Genomic DNA, 22,099 nt, shown 5'->3' with positions numbered 1-22,099 from the left:
TTTAAAACAAAGCCGCATCCTCCCGAAGGATATTAGCGACATAACGGTTACAATTTACAGTAGATACAAATATCAGTAATATCTAGTACATATATGATTAAATTTTGTACAACATATTGATACAAAATAAATACCCTATTAGTTTTCTGTAATCAAAGTTCTTTCCCAGTAACGTTTGTAAGCTGTTCGGAATGCCATATAGGCGTCTTTCAATAGTATATTTAGGACAATCAATTAGGAAATGATCTATACTGTCTACTACGTTACAAACGGAACACTTTGGAGCTTCGCTGTTTGTGAATAGGTGTGCGTGTGTATACCTACTATGGCCCAGTCTCAGACGTGCTAAGATTATTTGGGATTTTCTGCTTGTTGCTGTCGGTTGCCACGGAGAAATGTCACTTTTAATCAGTTTTAGTTTCGAAACAGAATTTTGCCACTCCCGGTTCCACGCACTTAACACTTTATTTTTGAAAAAGGCTTTTAAATCACTTGCCGCACTCCGATATTCGACCTCCGATTCGATAGCATCGCGAGCACTTACATCTGCCACTTCATTACCTTCGATACCAATGTGCGAATGTATCCACACGAAGTTTATTGTTCTGAGATTTTGTTGAGATTTCTAAAGTTCCAATTTTATCATCTCCTGTAGTAGTCCGTTCTTTAACGGTAAAATATTGCAAAACCTCTAAATTTTAAAGAACCGCTTGGATTGACATGAAATTTGGCATACACATAGCTAACAAGTCAAAGAAAAAAAGTAATATTGTGCAGATATGTGCTTTTGCCATGGGGGTGGCTTTCACAACCTCTTGGGGGTGAAAAAATATTCTTCCAAAGAAAGTCAGGAAATGGGTAAACTGGCTAATTTTAAGTAACTTTTGTTCTATAGAGTTTTTTCACCAAGTCAATACTTTTCGAGTTATTTGGCAGTGAATATGTTAATTTTTTCAACAAAATACCCACGCTTTTAGACGGTTTTTCGCAAATAACTCAAATAGTAAGTATTTTGTCGAAAAAACATTCTCAGCAAAAATATAGCCTGTAAAAAATTTAAAACAATGGTGTATATATCACGTCTCTACACCTAGTAGAAGCAGAGTTATAGCTAATGAAAAATAGGTTCTTATTCGTCAAATTCCAAATGGAATACTTTAACGTGAAATAACCAAAAATGAAGCACATTTTGGGGAAAACTCATTAAAACTTATTTAAAGTGTTTAAAAAAAGCTTCATTTTTGTTTTATAAAAAACATTTCTAGCATCAAAATTAAACAAGTTACGCTCAAAATAAAGTTAGTCCCTTTTGGTTTTGGTAAAAAATCGAGAAAATCACCCCCTAATTAGTATCTTAAATGAACTTATTCGTTACGACTTCACAAGTTTCTTGACTCATGTATATATTGTTTATATGATCTGTAAGTTTCATCGGTTCAAAGTCCTTAGTATTGAAAGGGTTGTAGTTAAAAGGGGTTGAACGAGTCACTGATCACGAATGTATGCAAATTTAGAAACACCAAATCTTAATCAATTTTTGTCTAACGGAAAAACAAAAATACATGATATTCAGAAAAGCAAATCTGACTTTTTTTGTTTTTCGAGATTTTTGGTATCTCTAACAATTTTTAAGTTATTTTGAAAAAAAGCATATTTTTCAAAATTTAAATTTTTTAAAATTTTATTTTGAAACCAAATTTTTTCAAAAATAAGCACTTTGAATCGATGAAACTTACAGATCATATAAACACAACATAAGTAAACTAATTTGTGGAGCGGTAACGATTAATTTAATTTAAGTTGCTAATTAGGGGGTGGTCTTCCCAATTTTTTTTTGCAAAAACAAAAGGGACCAACATGATTTTGAGCGTAACTTGCTTAAATTTAATGCTAGAAACTTTTTGTAAAAACAGAAATAAAGCTTTTTTTTACACTTTAAAAAAGTAATAATAGATTTTCCCCAAAAAGTGCTTAATTTTTTGGATATTTCACGTTGAAATATTCTATTTGAAATTTGGTGAATATGAATCTATATTTCATTGGCTATAACTCTGGTTCTACGAGATCCAGAGACCTAACGCGTACACCATTTTTTTTACTTTTTTATAGGCTATATTTTTGCTAAGGAACATTTTTTTTCGACAAAATACTTACTTTTTGAGTTATTTGCGAAAAACCGTCTAAAAATGTGGTTATTTTGTTGAAAAATGAACATATTCACTTGCAAATAACTCGAAAAGTGTTGACTTGGCGAAAAAGCTCTATAGAATAAAAGTTACTTAAAATTAGTCAGTTTACCCATTTCCGGACTTATTTTGGACATATATTTTTTCACCCCCAAGAGGGGGTGAAAGTCACCCCCAGGGCAAAAGCACACATCGGCACAATATCACTTTTTTTCTTTGACATGTAAGCTATACGTATGCCAAATTTCATGTCAATCCAAGCGGTTCTTTAAAATTTATATTAGAGCAAAAACCGTGAAAGAATGGACTATATGGGATGTTTCGGGTAGAGGTTTTGCATAGCTTTAATGGCGGAGAGGCAATCGGAAAGAATGACACTGTAAGAGATGTTTTTGCTGTTATGTAATATATTGTAGTGCTTTGAATAAGGCAAAAAGTTCTGATGAGTATATTGTGGAACACGTGGAAGGTCAAATTTTAAGGGACCGTCTGATGTGATAATAGCTGCACCGACTCCCTGTTCGGTTTTAGATGCGTCGGTAAATATTTTATACCAGCCTCTATACTGCTGGTTCAAGATAAAGTTAAGCTTTGCTTTAAAGATTGATGGATTTGTTTGGTCTTTAATATTTAAGCTTAATGATATATTAATTTTCGGTTCTGCAATGATCCACGGGGGCCAGTTGTCAGACTTTATTGGAAAAACTTTTGGGAATTGTATATTTAGTTTAGAACAGTACATTCGGATTCTTTCATAGTAAGGTTTAGGTATCTGAGGCCTATTATTAACGTAGTTCATGTATTTATCGTTGAAAGTATTATCGTATAGAGGTTTACTTGGATCTGAGGCGATAGAAGTTGAATGAGATAGTGTTAAATACATTCGTCGGTATTGTAAAGGCGGCTCACCGGCTTCACTCATTAAACTTTCGATGGGAGTTGTCCGGATTGCTCCAAGAGCAATTCTAATGCCAAGATTATGCATAGTGTCGAGCTTTTTAAGTGTTGTTGGTAAGGCTGAAGCGTATGCGATTGATCCGTAGTCTATTTTAGATCTTATTAATGTTCGATATACTCTCAATAAATTGTTTGATCTGCTCCCCAATTTCTATTAGCCAGTGTTTTCAATAGGTTTAGTCTTTTATGACATTCGGACACCGTCTGTTTTATATGCTCTTGCCACGATAGTTTTTCATCAAACCACATGCCTAGAAATTTTGCGGATGGTTTAAATGCCACTCTGGAGTTATATACATCTTTAATATTGGGTACACTTGAGGAGGTTTTTTTGGTAAGAATACTGCCGAAGTTTTTGGTACTGAAAATTCGAAACCTGTACTGGGTGACCATTCTTCTAACTGGTTTAGCATTGATTGCAATGCGTCTGTCATTAATTTAATGATTTTACCTTTGATGTATACAACAAAATCATCTGCGAATAATCGAGCTTTTAGAGGATTAGGTAGATTATGAATGATACTATTTATTGCTACTAGAAACAAAGTAGGACTAAGTACTGAACCTTGCGGAGTTCCAGTTTCTTCAGCGTATTCCTCAGAGTACGAATTATGTATGCTAACTCGGAATGACCTATTATACAAAAAAATTTTGATACAATTAAGACAGTTTCCACCTATATTCCAGGACTGTAATTTTCTGATAATATCAAATTTCCCAACAAGCGTTAAAAGCTCGTTTCAAATCAAAAAATATTGCAATACAGGATTGTTTTATGGCTAGCGCTTCGTGAATGTCACTTTCCAAGTCCAAGATATTATCAATTCCAGAGCTATTAGGTCGAAATCCATTTTGTTCTAGGGATGGGAAAAACCTACCGGTTTAAACCTAAAACCGGTTTTTTTACTTCGCAATAACCGGTTTTACCGATTTTTTTGTCCCGGTTATAACCGGTTTTTTCTTTTTAAAGTAAAAACCGGTTATTAGGATTTTACGGTGATAAGGATTAGGTTAGGTATTACTTTGGATCCCAATCATAATTATTATTCTCAAGTAATTATTCCAAACAAAACCATAATTCAAATTTTATTTCATTTTATAAAATACAGAAGCAAACTGAAAGTGCAATCTCACATCATCAGCCAGAAAAAAATTTTTAAGTTTTATTATAATATTTCCTTGAACAGATATTTCTAATCATAATATTTACATAAGAAGTGATCTGGTTGAATTAGACGCAAACATCATCTAGTTTTCACACTGAACTCTTGACATTGAAAGTGGGTGAATGACTTTTCTGATTACCAAAAATAATGCTCTGACTATGAATATCGAATTACTGATTACGAATACGAATCTCCAAGAATTTCCCTACGTTTTCAAAACGATACGCTCATACAGGAAGTATTAAATGAGTTAGAATGTACCTATTCTACAAATATACAAACGTGTTAAAAGTAATACATGTTCTTTCGATAGTACTACTTTTGATCATATTGATATCGAGTTGAATGGAGTATCGCAAACTAAAGTGTATTGCAAATGTAACTTTGTAACCTATTGGATTAAAAAAACCGAAAACCGGTTTTTCCAAAAACCGGTTTTTCAAAAAAATAGGGTATTTTAATATATACCTTTTACAAGAAACTTGGTATTTTTGTGATTTATGGTATACAGCCAGCTACAGGAAGTTTATTTTTCTCGTTGAAGTTTTTATTAAGTCACAGTCTCATTAAAAAAAAACAAAATTGAAAACTTGTTCAGGTTACATACTTCCCGTAATCAAAACTTATGCTAGCATAAATTTCGCAGACAAGAGTTGGGGTCTTCACTTGACGCTAGTCAGTCGCAGTAAAAAATTATTAATTAAATCCTGTGGTGCAAACCGGTTGCTCATGAAGGACTGTATTTATCTCAGTAGATAAATTCTTTGTGTACCAGTCGACAGAGTGTTTGATGTAGAAAAAATAATTGAATAAGCCATCAGTCGATCAAACTCCAATTTCTATTTCCATACATGACTAATGTCCGTGGCAACACAGCACATGGTAACTTTAAGGACTAAGTCATCGGGGAGTATGGATGGAGAAAGCGAAATCCTGACTTAACCTGAGTGAGGGATACCTCAGAAAAACTGGTGCGCGCTCCGAACTGCCAGGTAGTACTTAAAGGGGCCCGAACAATGTCTAAACAGCAATGGGTGGCTGCCCAATCAACTAGCGAGAAATTTCGCACGTCTTGTAGGGCCAGTTAGTGGGTCGGTATTTGCGGCCTCTGCTAATGTAACCAATCATATGGAGGTCAGGAACTAACTCATGGAAGTTGAATGAAAACATTTCTGGTGGGAACGGATGTTTAGGTCTTTGTTCAACTTATTTGTTTGACATAATCTTCATATGTTTACCAGAAACTCCTTTCGAAAGCCGAAAACTTTTAAGGTGTGGCTTTTTAGGAGAGTTTTGAAAATACTATGGACCGGTCATATTACTAACGAAAGGTTGTTGAACGGAAAGAGAAGAGATAGAGAAATTTTGACCACCATTTAAACGATAAAGACAGAATATTTTGGCTAGATACTAAAAAATGATATTGTATTTCTCTTGGGGAACCATTTCTCACCGTCCTTTCTACTTTAATTGTTGTCATTTATCTTATGTGGTCGTTCCATTCTACTCTTCTGATTTTTAGCCAGTTATAAATGTTGTATACCTTGCATCTCCGTCGTACATCTGCACTCCTAGCTTTATCGCATGCCTTAAATTTTTGGAATGGTTTCCCATCTCTGCTATTTCTAGCACTTCTCTTGTCCTTTCTGTATAAGGTCGTGTTTCTGCTACGTATGTTATTATTGGTCTGATGACTGTTTTGTAAATTCTGCCTTTCACTTCTTTTTCGGTATTTTTTTTCCTCCATATTGTTTCATTCGGACAACCTGCGACCCTGTTTGCATTATTATCTCGATCTTCCACTTCTGTTTCGAGCTTTTCGTAGCTAGTTAGTGTTATGCCTAGATATTTTAACTCCATGACTTGTTCTATTATCTGACCCACCAGCTCTAATTTGGTGTTTTTTTGGGGAAAACAACATGTGAAATTTTCTAGCGGTTATATTAAATTGGTGCACATACGTTGTAAATCCTCTTCATTTTGAGAGATTAGTATTGCGTCGTCGGCATAACAGAATATTAAATATTAAATATTCTTTAAAATTTTCAAATCGTTTTTTTCCCATATGGTACACTTTTTCTTTGTTATTTTTTATTATTTTATCCTCGATCAGGTTGAACAATAGAAAACTCAGGAAGTCTCCCTGTTGTATCTCTTTGCCAGGTTTAATTGGGTCAGTTTAGTCAGTTAGCTCTTCATCTACTTTTACATTTATTTTGTTTTTCTGGTAGATATTTTATAGGCCTTAGTTTTTATTATAGGCACTTCTCTTGCATACATATAACAATAAATGCATAATGGCCTTTAATTTGACCTTATCGAATGCCTTCTTAAGTTCCACGGAACATAAATTTGCTGGTTTCTTGTATTCTGATGTTATACTTTAAATCAGTGGTTCTCAACCTTTTTAAGTTATGTACAACAAAATTCTTTTTATTATTTTTGGTACCACCTAACTGAAATTCATATCTAGCTAGATTATCTAATTATTGAATAATCGAATTTCGACAATGCTACCGTAATTTTATTTTATATGTAACTATTGGATTTGTAATGTAAAATACTACTTAATTTTTTTTTGTGTTATTTTATGTGGTGCTGATTATGGCTGTTTATATGTTTTTGCGTTTTGCGTACCATCGCAAATAATAATATGTACCACCAGTGATGGTAAATTTTAATATTATGAATTTAAAAATATGTTTCGCTGTACTATTAATCTAATACCTTCATAATATACTTAAATATAGTTATTATCTATAATATTTTATTGACCTACTTTAAAACAAAAAAAAATGTATTTAATTAAGTAGATATCTTGGACAGTGGAATAAAAAGCGCCCTTACTAATATTTTCTACTTACTTCTGGTTGACTTTCTCCGTGTACAATGCAGACAAGTTGAGCTTCAAAACCTTCCGCAGAATGAACAACGGGCCTTTCCACCGAGATTTCAGGAGGATCTGAAACAGAAGAGTAAATTGAATTATATTTTGAACTAATGACCCAACGTCTTTTTCAGAGTATCCTCATCAAACGGATATTTGAATAGGTTTAAAGTCATTTAACGGATAAGTAGGTACCTATTTAAAATTGGTTTAGAACACACAAAAAGCTCTAAAAGTGTAAAAGACGGCATAAAAATCCAGTAAAATATAATAATTGAAAGTATACTTTATTCAAATAATTTAATAGATACTCTTTATTTATTAGGGATTCTACTTGTTATATAAATATTCTTCTTCTTTAAATGCCGTGTGTCAATCGGAGGTTGGATATTATCATCACTATCTTTACTCTATTTACCGCTGCTCTGAAGAGTTCTATGGAACTGAATTTAAACCAATCTGTTAAATTTTTCGACGATGATACTCACCTCATTTCGCTCTTATATTTCCCTTTATTAACAGTCTTAGCATTTCATATCGCTCTGCCCTCATTAAATGTCGCAGATATTGTAACTTACTTCTGTTTATTGTGTATATTATTTTGCGGTGGCGCCCAAAATCCCGACAGCCAAAATCCCGACATCCAAAATCCCGACGGCCAAAACACCGACACGCCAGAATACCGACACCCCAGGATCCCGACACGCCAAAATCCCGACATGCAACAATCCTCGCATAAGTAAAAATTCCGACTTTTGTTTAATACTTTTAATACAAAATACTTTTGTTTAGTAACAAAAAATAAAAAACAGATGGCCATAAACAAAAAACAAAAAATAAATGTAATTATATGTTAAAAAGAAACTTATCAAACCTGTCGGGATTTTGGCCTCTCGGGATTTTGGCCTGTCGGGATTCTGGCGTGTCGGGATTCTGGCGTGTCGGGATTTTAGCCGTCGGGATTGTGGCTGTCGGGATTTTGGCTGTCGGGATTTTGGGGTAGACCCATTATTTTGTATTCCTTGCCTATTTCTCGCAATACTTCCATGTTGGTTTTCTTCTGTAAAATCACATTTCAATTTATTGATGTGTTCTTGCTTCAACGTCCAGCTTACAAGCTCACATTGCAGTATCGAAAACACTTCTCAGAATTTCCACCCTCAGTTTTAATCTAAGGTCTTCTTTGCGAAGAGCTGTTTTTATATTTAGAACCCCATGTCTTGGTATTAATATCCTGGCCCCTATTTCTGTTGTTTGATCATTATTTTCTGTAATCCAAATTCCCAGGTAATTGTATTTATCAACCCTTTCTACCGGTACATTTCCCAAATGTATGCTTGTTTGTATATTTATTTATTTTCTAAGACATTATCATAAGCATAAGTTTAGTCTTTTTTATATTCATATTTAGTACAAACCTTTTACAGAACCTATTTCTTTTTTTTAAGTAGTAATTGAAGTTATTCAGCAGATCTTGCCCTAATCACGATGTCATCAGCAGTATGTGATATTGTTAGTAGATCTTCCGTTAATTGTTATTTATTCACTTTTAGATAAAAATGCTTTTTTAAAAAATGGATTCACTATATATTATTGAATACCAATGGAGATATAATAAATCTTTGTCTAACTTCTCGCCTGACTTGAATTTCTGGACTGGGTTCGTTCGGCAGAAGAGTAGATTGAATTATATTTTGAACTAATGACCCAACGTCTTTTTCAAAGTATCTTCGTCAAACGGATATTTGAATAGGTTTAAAGCCATTTAACACATAAGTAGATAGTGCCAACCCTCTCGAAACTCCAGAAGCTGAAGTGCCTGACACTGATCCCCGATGTTGTAGCTTGGTACAACTGTAAATTTAAACGGGTAAATTACTACTTTACTTAGTTCCTGACGGTTCATGGATCTTTTAGGTCTTACACATATGGCATAAAAAAAGCCAACGATGATATATGCACCACGTGTCACGAGAGGGACGATGCGGAACATTGCATTTTCAGGTGCAATGTTTTCGTCGTAGAACAGCAAAGGCTGCAGAATAGGTTTGGCGCTATCTCGCCCAACAACATCATGCAGATTGCAATGACCAGCAAAGAGAATTTCGAGTGTATAATCGACCATATAACAAGCATCATAAAAAGAAAGTCTATAAGGGAAAGAGTAGAACAAGCTGGGTGAGGGAGTCTACCTCCTTCATAGCGGTCAACTGTAAAACAAAAAACATAAAAAAATAAAAAAAATTTATTTCTTTCTTTCTTCTTTATTGTATAAAAATGTATCGAGTTACCTTCTCTTTTTTTTCTCAATGTTTCCAAGTTCCTTCGCTTGGGAACTAGATCTTTTCCCTACACGCTCACCGCTATTAGGTAAGTGTTGTAGATATAATAAATAGCTCTAAGGGCACCTTTAATCCGGTCTGCGCGGGGTATCCCCATGTTTCGTTCGCTAATGAACTCGTCCAGGGATACCTCGGGTCGAATAGGGGGTGGTTTTAGTTGGTAGGTGACCTGGCAGGGATGTCCGAAGGGGGCCCTCTGTCACTTAGTTTTGACACCGTGCCGTCGGCGTATGTCTCTGGTTTGGTTGAATTCAACAGTACTAGGGACATCTTCCTTAGTCGATTTACGAATCTTTCCACCTCATTCCGAAAAAAAAGTATCTTCATCAAACGGATATTTGAATAGGTTTAAAGCCATTTAACAGATAAGTAGTGATGTGATCTTGATTATTGATATGAGATAATATTCTTATATGTCATTTAATTTAATCAATGCATTAATCATAATCTAATTAATTTACCAGATCACATATCAATATGTTTTCAATCTCAGGGCGAATTATAAAATTAATTACTTACTCTCGTGGCTTCCAAGTATTTCTCAATGGTTCCTAATCGGGATAGGAAAGAAAAGAGTAAAATAATACACACATATGGGTTACAATTATAATCAAAATATTGTTTATTTTATTTAAATGGCAATCACTGCTTAATATTTGCTATATCTTATTATTCTTAAGCATAACATTTACACATGGGAATCTTATTTCCTTTTGGTTTCCAATTGAAAGTTTTTATTAACATTTAACTATTAGGATTTATTAGCAACAATTCTATTTAAGTTTGATGAAGCTTTTCTGATATTATTGATTTTGTTCTTCAATTTTAAATGTGGTATTTAATACGAAAAACCCATACATTCATGTCCAAACAAATGAGACTGACCTTTTTCTGGTGAACTGAGAATGTCTTCACATAAGACCCATTTCCTGCTATCCTTGGCTGCGATCAAAACCTCGTCCTGGCTTCCAGTAATGTTCTCCTTTGAAAACTAGCTCGTATAGCTCCCGTTCCTGCTTCTGTCGTGATGCCGTGTTTCTACCTTTTTCGAAACTTCAATCAGCTACCGGGACACTCTTGGCTCAAAAAGGTTCTTTACTCTCGACCTGGCCTACCTCTCGTTCCACGATAGATACTCCACACTCACGGAACTACACCGGCTTTCTCACTCTCCGTACACTACCGTCTACTACTGGACTTCACTTCTCGACAGCTCAAAACATTCTGATCTCTATTTGTCATTCATTCCCCTAGTTTCTAAATATCCCTTCCAGATTCACAAATCAACCTTCCACCACCAACTCTCATTCGCAGTATTCCTCAAAACCAATTCTTAATCTTTCTAAATATGCTTAATGGATTTCAAAAAAAAAATAGTTAATTCCCATTCTAAAATTACTTTCTACTATTTACAAAATTTAATGACCTATTATCTACTTCAACTGAGTCTTATTTAGCATAGACTAATGATCGAACCTTCCGCGAACAACGATAATGGTACGCGCCATTCACTTTGTTTATTCTAAGCGCATTGTCCCGAGTTTCGTATGCTTCTTCTAATCACTTCTTAAAATTAAATATAACAATTTGTTGTATACAGGTTGTTCTAAATTTATATGCCCGTGGTTGAGAAAATTGAAAATATTTTATATTAAATTGAATTCTGTTTATAATTATCAAAATTTAATTTTCATATCAAATAGACATATAACAGTAGATAGTGCCAACCCTCTCGAAACTCCAGAAGGTGAAGTGCCTTAGCAGTGACTCTGGACACCAGGTGCTTCGGGGGGTCGATTGTGATGGCGTATTCATGTACAGCGACCCCAAAAAAACCTGAGTAACAACATCTGGCTGTACTGATTTTGACATGTTGTTGAAGCAACATTTTTTAAACATAACCATTAAAAAATAAAATGTATACTTCTGGTCTTCGGAAAATCCATACTAGTTTAACACGTTGACCAACAGTGCGTCAAGTGTTGTGAAACTACATATATTTCGCAAAGTAGAATAGGGAAAATGCTGAATTTCTTTTAGCACTTCTTACACAGTAAAACCTGTCATTAACGGCCACTAAAAATGAAAGAAGTATTGGCCGATATAGAAAAATGGCCGCTGTTGCCAGTTTTTGTAGTCTACATAAATAATTGGTTTGGAAAATTGTTAAAATGGCCGTTATGGCCAGGTGGTCGATGTTGGTAGGTGGCCGTTAACACAGGTTTCACTGTAGTTTATAGTAACACTAAGTTTTTTTAATTTTTTTGTAAACATGTGGACGACGACCATGGACATCGTTTTAAATTTAATATGCTTCTGTAGATGTAATGTGACATTTCTTGACACCGATTTTTTGTCACAACTCGTTATCTTAAATATGTCGTCTATAGACGTTGTGTGATATTATGTAAATGGAAATTAGACGTCTATAGACGTTCTGTCCGTCAACGTGATAAAGGTGATAAAAACAGTATAAGTAACAAAAATAAGTATCATAAACAGTTAGAGTTTGTGCTGAAAAGGTTGGAAGTTGGATAGTGGACTCATATTATTTGATAGCAATTAGAATATAGATATTTACTTAGAAATTTTACGTTTTGACTTTATATCAGCGTTAGCAGTTATTTTTTGTAATGAAGACGATGCGGATGTATCGTCCAATATCATCTGAATCAGTTGCCCCCTCTGCCTTACTCTAGAAATCATGTGCGGAATTATCTTCAAGAAATATTTCCAAATCGATGGATAGGTATAAGATGATTTATTGAACGGTCACTTCGTTTTACGGATTTAACCTCCTTAGACTTTTGGTTGTAGGATTATTTATAAAGTAAAGTCTACAGTTGGTCCCAAACCCTTTGTTCGGCGCGTCATAGTTTGTCTAATTCGCTCTTAACGCATTAACCTTTAAACGCCCAACCTTTTTTAGGTTCCAGGTACGCTCAAGGGTGGGTAAAAAATGTCCACCTAAAAATAGCTAATATATTTATTGAGAGTTGTTGGAAATGGATTAAACTTAAGAATCTTATGCTTAATAAACACATCTTCTAAAATATTAATATAAACAATTTACAAACCTTACAACAAAATTACAATGTACATCAAAATTAACATACCAGTAAAAGCCAGTAATTCAGATTTGTCGATTTTCTCCACATTCTTCCTTTCAGCCTCCTCATTGGTTGATAATTATGTCGATTATGTTATTATACGTCGATAATTATATGGATTATGTTCTTATCATCGAGAAATTATAGAGAAACCTTTAGTAATAAGTTTTACCAAAGGTGTACTTTTTATGCCCACCCATATTTAACTCAAGATAATACTTTTATTTTCAAAATATCGGTAGAACCAATTTAACATTCGATAAAAGGCTGTCTTTTTAACAATAAATAATTTTTGGAAAATTTTTAAACACCTAATAAATATGTTACAAGGGAATACGCATTCGGTGGACATTTTTTACCCACCCTTGGGCGTTTAAGGGTTAAGCTCGAAGTGACAGAAAAAAAAAGACATAACAAACTAACATATTGCAATTATTATCTAAATAATACACTGTTTTAGTTGTAAATATTTTTTTGTAAATTTTAATTTTTTTGTATTTTTTTATATTGTTAATTTGTTTTTTTATTAATTTTTTTTATTATTTTTTTTATTACTATTATTTATTAATTGTTTTTTTACTACGCTAAGACAAAAAAATCGTATGTTGGTGATTACTATACATAGAACTTCGAAAATTATGTATTCGTTGAAGTGTATTTCCATATTAAAACAACTTTTACTTTTATAGATGTATAATTGGTTGACAATTACAATACTCTAAATAGATAACCAATCCATGATGAGCATAAAGAAAATTTGAAACAAAAGTAATATATCGTGACAGTACTTTCACAAGTATGAAACAGATAAAATGACAATTGTAATTCTAGGTTAGAAATTTGTCAGCGACTTAAATATAAAAATTTTATGTCAGTGGTATATTCGGACAATGTATACTGAAATTGTATTCTATATTATTATTTAATTTTTCCTTAAAATATTTTAAGTATTAATATTCTGGCAAATATTTATATAAATATTAATACTTATATAAACATAAATATAAATATTCTGATAACTTTCTGATTTAACTTAAATCTCATGCAGCGACTCGCGACATTCTTAAAATCATATATGTAACGTCAAAATCAATGACACACTGAAAAAAGGGTTTGGGATCATCTGTATACAAATATTTCGACAGCATCGAAGTACTGAAAAAACGCATTAGAGAAAAAATTTTAAAAATCCCTGCTAACATTATCCACAATTTTCATTTTCATTTAGATAATGTAACATGATCCATTTTCCTCCAGGAGTATTATAAACGAGTTTTTCGAATAATAGAATAAGCTAAACCGTATAGCGTGGAATTTTTTTTAAAAAGACTATTCGTTCCCACGGTTCTTAGACGTTTACTACGGTTGTCTTGTCCGACGGTGGTGGGTAGACTTAAATTTTTGACTTTACGTCACAAGTATCCACAAGCCCATGTTTTTAAATGATTTTCAATCGTTAAATGTGTATTATTGTGTATGTATGTGTATTATTGGTGTTAATATTTATCTTATATATCCTAGTTTACTTTATATTGTTGTATTTGTAATTTCGGAGTTGTTTCCCGTAAAAACTTATTTTGAATGATCCATGAAGTTATTTATTAAATATCGTATATAGGAGGTACAATAGGAGGTGCAATAGGTACATCGTACCTATTGCAGGAGCTTAAATAAGAATATATTATATTTATAAGGTAGGTTAAAAGGTTAAAACATTAAAATTTAATTATGTATTAACGTAATAATAATGTTGATGACATCTTAGAATGCCAGGTACAGGCTGTAGTGTGGTCAAATTTATTACCTATTATTTAAATTCTTACAATTAAGTATACCAGTAATTCTAATTCACATAATCCTAGCTGACCTCTAGGGATGGTATGTATTCAATAGTTAATCTAGTATTAATGGAAATTCAGCGACAGATTTTCAGTGTAGAATGGAGTTTGAAGTCCTAGATTTCTGTAAATATTGCATAAACCATTGGATAAATATCAACAGTTTTCCATAATTACGAATTATAATCCACTAAACATGTTTAATTCTTTGCTACCTTGACTATTTTCCATACATCAAAGACATAAAAATACCGATTAATCATATCACGATTCGAATAACAATATACTCGTGACGTAATATCGCCCTTAATGTTCATTGGTTAGTCGATCCAGACAACCGTAGTAATGTCTAAAAACCGTGATTCGTTCCTTAAATTAAATTTAAGATGTTTCATTAACAAAAGGTCGATGGTGTCAAAACTTGGACACATATAACAGACATAAATTAAATGTGCAACAAGAAAATTGCAATGCAAATTATTTGAAAATAAAAGTCGACCTTTTTTTGTGGTTTTCTCCTAAAGCTGTTACTCTTTCTATAACCAAATGACCATCAGCTTCCGATCTAAGCCTAACTTGAAATAAAGCATGTATTTTTAACCCTTTCATTGCTGAGGAAATATACCTAACGCAACCTGAGTGCTAACTCGATTTTTAGTTGAATTTACATTGTAGTGTTTTGGTCTAGTGACCCTGTAATTGCTTCATCCGTACCTAATATAAATCTAAACTAACGTTATAAATATACTTTTATGTACGTACTCAATAGAAATATAACTTGTTTCAGTCAAAATCAAACAAATACTAACCTGTAGACGAATGTTGTACATTTCTGCATATGACGCCTAATGACGTCATCCGTCACTCGGTAGTATTTTTTGTTATGGCATGGACTTTATGTCAATCAGCCAGAAATCGGTAGTAGTAACGTTCTTAGAATTCATCAGCATTTAAAGTGTTAAATAACGCTAATTCATCGTATTTTCCATTATTAATTTTTTTCCTTGGATTTTTATGACTGCAGACCTTAGGGTCCATTCGCCCATCTAACCGATTTTGCTCATTTTTACATATATTTCAACTACTCTATTTAATACATATGCTTATTTTCCTTCCCTACATTACAATAACTTATTATTATTACACCTTAACATTTTACTTCGATTTTTCAGTAAAATATTATCTATTTTTTATATTCAATTATTTTTTTTCCTTTTTTCTATCTTTCTTTTTTTGATATCTTTTTGTGTTTTGGTTATTTTTTTGTTATTTTTTTCTTGTTTTTTTTTTTCATTACAGTAAGACTAACACCTGATTCAATATCTCGAAGGTTATTCGTCTCCTTAAAGGTTCATGTTTCTTTTTTGTATACTTACTACGATGTTTTTACATTTTTTTTTACAATATTTTTATATGCTTTTAAAGATAGATAGTTGACCATAGCTACTCATATTTTCAGTTTAATATTTTTAATATGCTCAAATAATTAAATGACCATTTGTGGATTATTATTTGATTTAACAAGAACTTTAAATTAATTGCATGTATGACATCCTTTACCTTATATACATGGTGTTTGGTAAATAATGGGCCATAGCTTAACCTTAGATTCCTTAGGTTAAAATAGGTCGATTTAAGCTAACTTGTCCTAGTAGGAAAGTTGATAATAACCGAAATATAGGGTGTCAAAATTAAGCTTTTATTTTATTTATTCCTGAATATTTCCTGACGGGCATAGGATAGCAACAAAAAATTTGGTAAGCGGGGGTTTTTTGGGATGAGAATTCTAAATTGGCTACCAAAAATGATGTATTACCCAGAGGGCGCCACATACGTCTTTTATCGCTCATTTAATACGTTCAATTTTTTTATCCCCCACTATACTTACTTTTTGAATCAAAATTTTTATTCTCCTAATATTTTTACCGAAAAAAGGTAAACTACTTTCATCTCGCTAAACTCAACTATTTTCGAGATAAACGCATTGTAAGTCTGCGATAGAACATATTTTTTACATAATATTGTAATTAGACCCGAACAATTAACTTAAAACCATAATAAATTTGCCAATTCTCATATTTATGTCATTGCATCGGAAATTTCATTTGAAGAAATTTGCGATAATTTTTGTAAATTTTTATGGTTTAATGGTCATTTAATGGTTTAATTTTTATGGTCAGTGGCAACGAAAAGTTGACGTTTAGTGAGTACCGTCACTGTATCGCTCTAGCGCGTAAAGTTTGATTTTATGCTCGTCGTCCATAGCAACCGTACAACCAAAAAATACAAACACATTGAACATTCAAACTGAAAGATATAAAAGTTAATGTTATGACATTATAATGACAGATATAAAATAGTTACAATAAAGTTATTGATTTAAAAATAGTTTCATTTTATTAAGTGATTGTAGAAAAAATGTTGTATGCATTACAAGCGCAAAGTGACATTATTGCTTTCGAGTAATTACCGCTCTCCGCCAGTAACTCTTACTCTCAAGCAATAATGTATCACTTTTCGCTCTTAATACATAAATAACTATTTCGGGTGTAACTACAATGATATTATGCAAAAAATTATGTTGCCTCGCAGATTTAAAATGCGTTCATCTCGAAAACGGTTGAGTTTAGCGAGATGAATGTAGTATACCTTTTTTAAGAGAATAAAAGTTTTGATTCAAAAAGTATGTAGTGTTGGTAATAAAAAAATTGAACCTATTAAATGAGCACTGAAAGGCGTATATGGCGCCCTCTGAGTAATACATCATTTTTGGTGACGAATTTAAATTTTTTATCCCAAAAAACCCCCGCTTACCTAATTTGGTGTTGTTTTCCCATGTCTGAGAGTAAATATTCAAGAACGAATAAAATAAAAGTTTAACATTGGACTGGACACCCTGTATTTCTGTTATTATCAACTTTCGTACAAAAGTAAGTTAGCTTAAATCGACCTATTTTAAGCTCAGGAATCTAAGGTTAAGTTATGGCCCATTATTTACCAAACACCCTGTATTTTATCCAAAAAGATTTTTACTTAAGCTTGTATTAGAGAGCAATTTAATATTTTTGATGCACTGCGTCTCCTATTTTTCCACAGTTACAATATGGATCAGTTTTTAAACGAATTTTAAATTTAATTTTTCCAGTATTAATTAAGCAGATCAAATATTAGCTAATTAAACTGTAGTAACTATTTATTAAGGATTACTTATAATGTAAGTTAGGTCTTATCTTGTCAATTATCTATTGGTAGAGGATCCGTTTTATTAAAACCGTCTATTAAAATTACACTGAATTTTCAGCATTACTTTACTTATGTACATATTACTGTAGGTCGACGATTCTGTATACAGTTAACCATGGAAGAACTGGTAAAATGAAAGAGAATTAAAAGCAACAAGACCTACTCTTTTAAAACTTAAAAATTTTAATCATTAATGAGAAACATAAAAGACACTGCAATTCAAAAAACAATTTTTGATTGAGGAACTTTCAAATTCCTTTAGCTACAGCGGTAACTTTTCTTGAATTTCCATAAACAATGAAATGAAAACATTTTAACTTCTTAATGAAGTTGCAAGTTTAGATTTGCTAACGAATACATTTTGATTTTTGTTAAATTAATGAGAAAAATACAAAAATGAAAAGGGATAACGAAGCCAAAATACCAAATTAAATATTTGAGGCCATTTAATAATTTAAAATATTATAATGTATATATCAATATCGTATAAAGTAAAACAAATTTTATTGCCAGCTTGCGTAACATAAATTTTAATATTAAAAAGTTTTCAAACCAATTTAAAAACACCCGCCGGCAAAAAAAAATTGTGTTTGCTTCCATTTTTTCTTCATGTAGTAGATGAATAATTATCTGTTTTTATTTACAGGTTAACTGTATAACATTTATCCCGTATTTTCAACGAAAATTTTGTATTCGTTTATAAATTCGCAAGGTCTGTTCGTTTGTGCGTTGCTGCGGCTGAAATACTTGAAGCCTATCTACCGAGAGATATATATTATGTCATTTTTCCTCCTAAATCAAAATCTGAAAACGGCATTTCGATATCTCGAAACATCTTAGAGATAACCGAATTCAAATTCAAAAATTGTGACGTCACAGATCTTCCAGTATTTTTAGACAGCGCAGCGGAATAATTCTACATTGGACACTAACAATACTAAAAACACATTCCACGTAATAAACTCTACAAAAATGTAAATTAAAATTTAATAATATTTCAAACTAGCGCGTGACTTCGTTTTAGATCGACTAGCAAACGCTTGTGATCAATACCCTTAATTGTTGTGGCGAGATTCAATATTTTTTTTCGGCCTACACAAATAATCGTCGAATCGACTTGTCGTATTGTTAATGTGTTGATAAATGGCAGCTTACTATTTCTTTTTTATTTTAGCTCTCTACCTAATGATAATGTATATTATACTAGCTGACCCGACGAACTTCGTACCGATTTAGAAATAAATCAATAATGTGTCAAAGTTCAATAAATAAAAATTAACAGAACATTAAAAAATACTTAAAAAATATTACCTATTTCCCAATATAAAGGTATTAATTTAATTCATTCTGATAAGCAATATTTTTTGCCGTACCTAAATATAATACGATGGTGGTTTTTCAATGCACGATTAATTTTTCTTACCCGAAACATGGACACTCAAAGTTTATTCAGCAAACTACCAAAAAACTTGCATTTAAAAACGTCACAAAATACACAAAATATTGCTGTTTACTGAGTAAGAAGTGACACCGGTAGACGCCTGACGGGGATAACTGGTCTAGTCATAGTTGGTCAATTATCGAACACGGGTAAAAATTATTAAATTACTAATATGGCTATTAAGAAATAGGGATACGTGATAAAAGGGAGAAAATTAAGTATTGTATATATTTTTTTAATTATTCTTCTTATTTTTACATCATAACCATAACCATTGATGGGTCTTTGTCTGTCTATCTATGCCCTTCCATTTAAGTCTTCCTTATGTTCCTCTTATCCATCGTCTTACATTCTAAGTTTTTAAGTCATCTTCTACGTCAAACAACCATCTTTTTTTTTTTCGTCTGACGAAAAAAAAAAGATCTACTGTAAATTTTCGCTTTTGCCTTTGTATCTTCTTGCCTCTAGGTATATCCCAACTATAGCCATTTTCAACTTTTCAAGTCTTACAACATCGCACAATTTATTTAATTTTAATTTGTTGATTTCGTCGAACCTCGACAAATCTCCAGTGCCCCGCCGCTGTACGCCGCCACCTTCCGCCGCGACAACGACAAATTTGCTTAGGTCATCGTATGATGAAATGCATAGTTTGCGAGTCTATAACGTACATATATACATACAAACATTCATTTTTATTTAAACAGGAGGTATAGAAGAGGCAAATTTTATACGGCTATAAAAAATAACGGTTGGTGATAGAAAAGTGAAAATTTAGGACTGAATGTATCTTTTCGTTCTACATCATATAAAATTAAAAAAGAACAGTTTGTCCAAAAAAATAAAAATAATTATGGGGGGGCAAGCCCCCTTTTCACTTAGGTTGGTCGTACCAACTCAGAAACCTTCCCGGGTTCATGTACAACAACTTTCATGAAGGTCATCTTGATGAAATCTTATGAGTCTATAAGGTACATACATACATACATATATACATACATACATACAAACATTCATTTTTATTTATATAGATTATGTATAATATACAGTGATGCGTGCACTAAGAACCGCCAAAATATTGCAAGAGACGGAAAACATAACACGTTATGATATAAAAGAGATGAAGCTAGTAGAGGTAGGGTATTTTCAATAGAAACCTATAAATTTACATTAGATTGATAGTTTGCCATCTTTAGATGTATCGGTGGAGATTGGAAACTACCACTGTGACAGAAAAATTTTATAAAATTCTATAATTATGACAGTATGGCAGTTTGACTCCGATAGGTCTACAGCTGGCAAACAATCAATATAATGCAAATTTATCGGCTTTTCTTCATAATGTCCCACTTCTACTAGTTCATCTCTTCTTATTGCAAAACGTATTAAGTTTTCCATCTTTTCCGTTATTTTGCCAGTTATTAGCTCACTCATCACTGTATACACTTCTTCCAACGGATGTTTATATATGCACAAAATTATTAACAATTTACTTTGTATAAGTACTAGGACTCTGTGTTACAAACAGACACTAGCACAGCAAAATTACCACAATAAGCTAAACAAGAATAAGCGATATATAGTCCGTCCAATATACTTACTGTTGCACGTTATCCGCGTCATATCCCGTGATGTCACATGATACCGAAGTATTTAGGCTTTAGGTCTGTTCCTTTTTAGAATCATTTAGCCGAGTATACGGGAATTACAGCCACTAGACATATTTTATTATATAAGCGTAGAAATAATATTGGAAGATTTCTATTAATGTACATTAACCTTCCGATGACCAACCTTTTTTTGTTACACGGATGACCAAGAGGGGGAAAAAATGACCCCAGGTCAAAAATGTCAAAAATGACAATTAAGAAAAAATGAAGTTTTTTTTTAATTTTAATTTTTTTTAATTTTTTTTATGGCATGGACTTTATGTCATTCAGCCAGTCACAACATGAGTATTAGTTGTGTATGTTGAGTAAGTGTCTTGTTACTTTGCAAAGTCGACGCCATTAGCGTAAAACTACTTGGAATTACACATAATACACGGTATTTTACTAAACATCAACTTCAGAATATATTTTTTATTCGTAAAATATAGGGAATTTTTTTTATTTCAAAATATGAGGATATCTAGAATGATATTAAAGTCAAATAAAAAAATAATGAGTTAAAAATTGAAAACACTTTTGAATTTATTAAAGAAAAACATACGCTGGGGTCACAATTTCCCCCGCTTGGTCATCCGAAGGTTAAAGAAACATACCCTAACTTGTTTCATATAAGTGGAGCATAAAGCGTTTTTATAAAGCAAATTTGTTCGGATTACACTTTAACTGCGATCGAACAAAGGTGATATTTTGGCATAAATTAGTAACATTTATTTGACAGTTGCGGTGATGACATTTCATATTTGTTTTTATTATTTACTATAAGTATTTATTTTATTATATTTTATTGTTTTATGATTTACTTTAACGTAAGATTATAACTGAATTCTTGTTTTCTATGGATACAGTTTTTATTTATTTACATTAAATATTAATTTGTTTTGTTGTATATTCCGCTTGTTATTCCAATAGTAATGTTTCATCACCGCGCCAATATTTGTTGGCGTTACAACGCATGTGCATTATCACAGCCTCCTAAAGCTTACAAGCCGTGAACTAAGAAAGGCAACACCGCAACAGCTGTTTAAGGTAGTCCGATAGTCCCATTGTTTACAATTTCAGCACAGCAGAATAATGAGAGTTATTTATCGCGCAAACAAAGTTAAAAGATCCTTTAAATAAAAATAAACGACATGACTAATAAAAGAGAATTATCGAAAACGTATTTTAACTTTTATTTTGACAAAGGACATTAAGAATATGTATGTATAATATAAAAATAACCTAGAAGATTCTGACCAAGTGACCAGTGGTGACCGATA

General features: G+C 32.3%; 1 protein-coding gene across 1 annotated transcript in view; it reads right to left on the bottom strand.

Moving 5' to 3' along the window:
• The window catches only part of LOC114339634 (uncharacterized), a 384,539-nt gene extending 377,267 nt beyond the window's left edge, over positions 1-7,272 (bottom strand). Inside the window, exon 1 of the mRNA XM_050652825.1 lies at positions 7,174-7,272. The gene's annotated coding sequence lies outside the window, so the exon portion shown is untranslated. The remainder of the gene's footprint in view (positions 1-7,173) is intronic.
• Positions 7,273-22,099: the final 14,827 nt, after the last annotated feature.

The sequence above is a fragment of the Diabrotica virgifera genome, chromosome 6 (assembly GCF_917563875.1).
Source record: "Diabrotica virgifera virgifera chromosome 6, PGI_DIABVI_V3a".
Classification (NCBI taxonomy): Eukaryota; Metazoa; Arthropoda; class Insecta; order Coleoptera; family Chrysomelidae; genus Diabrotica; species Diabrotica virgifera.
This window is presented reverse-complemented; position numbering and strand designations above follow the sequence as displayed.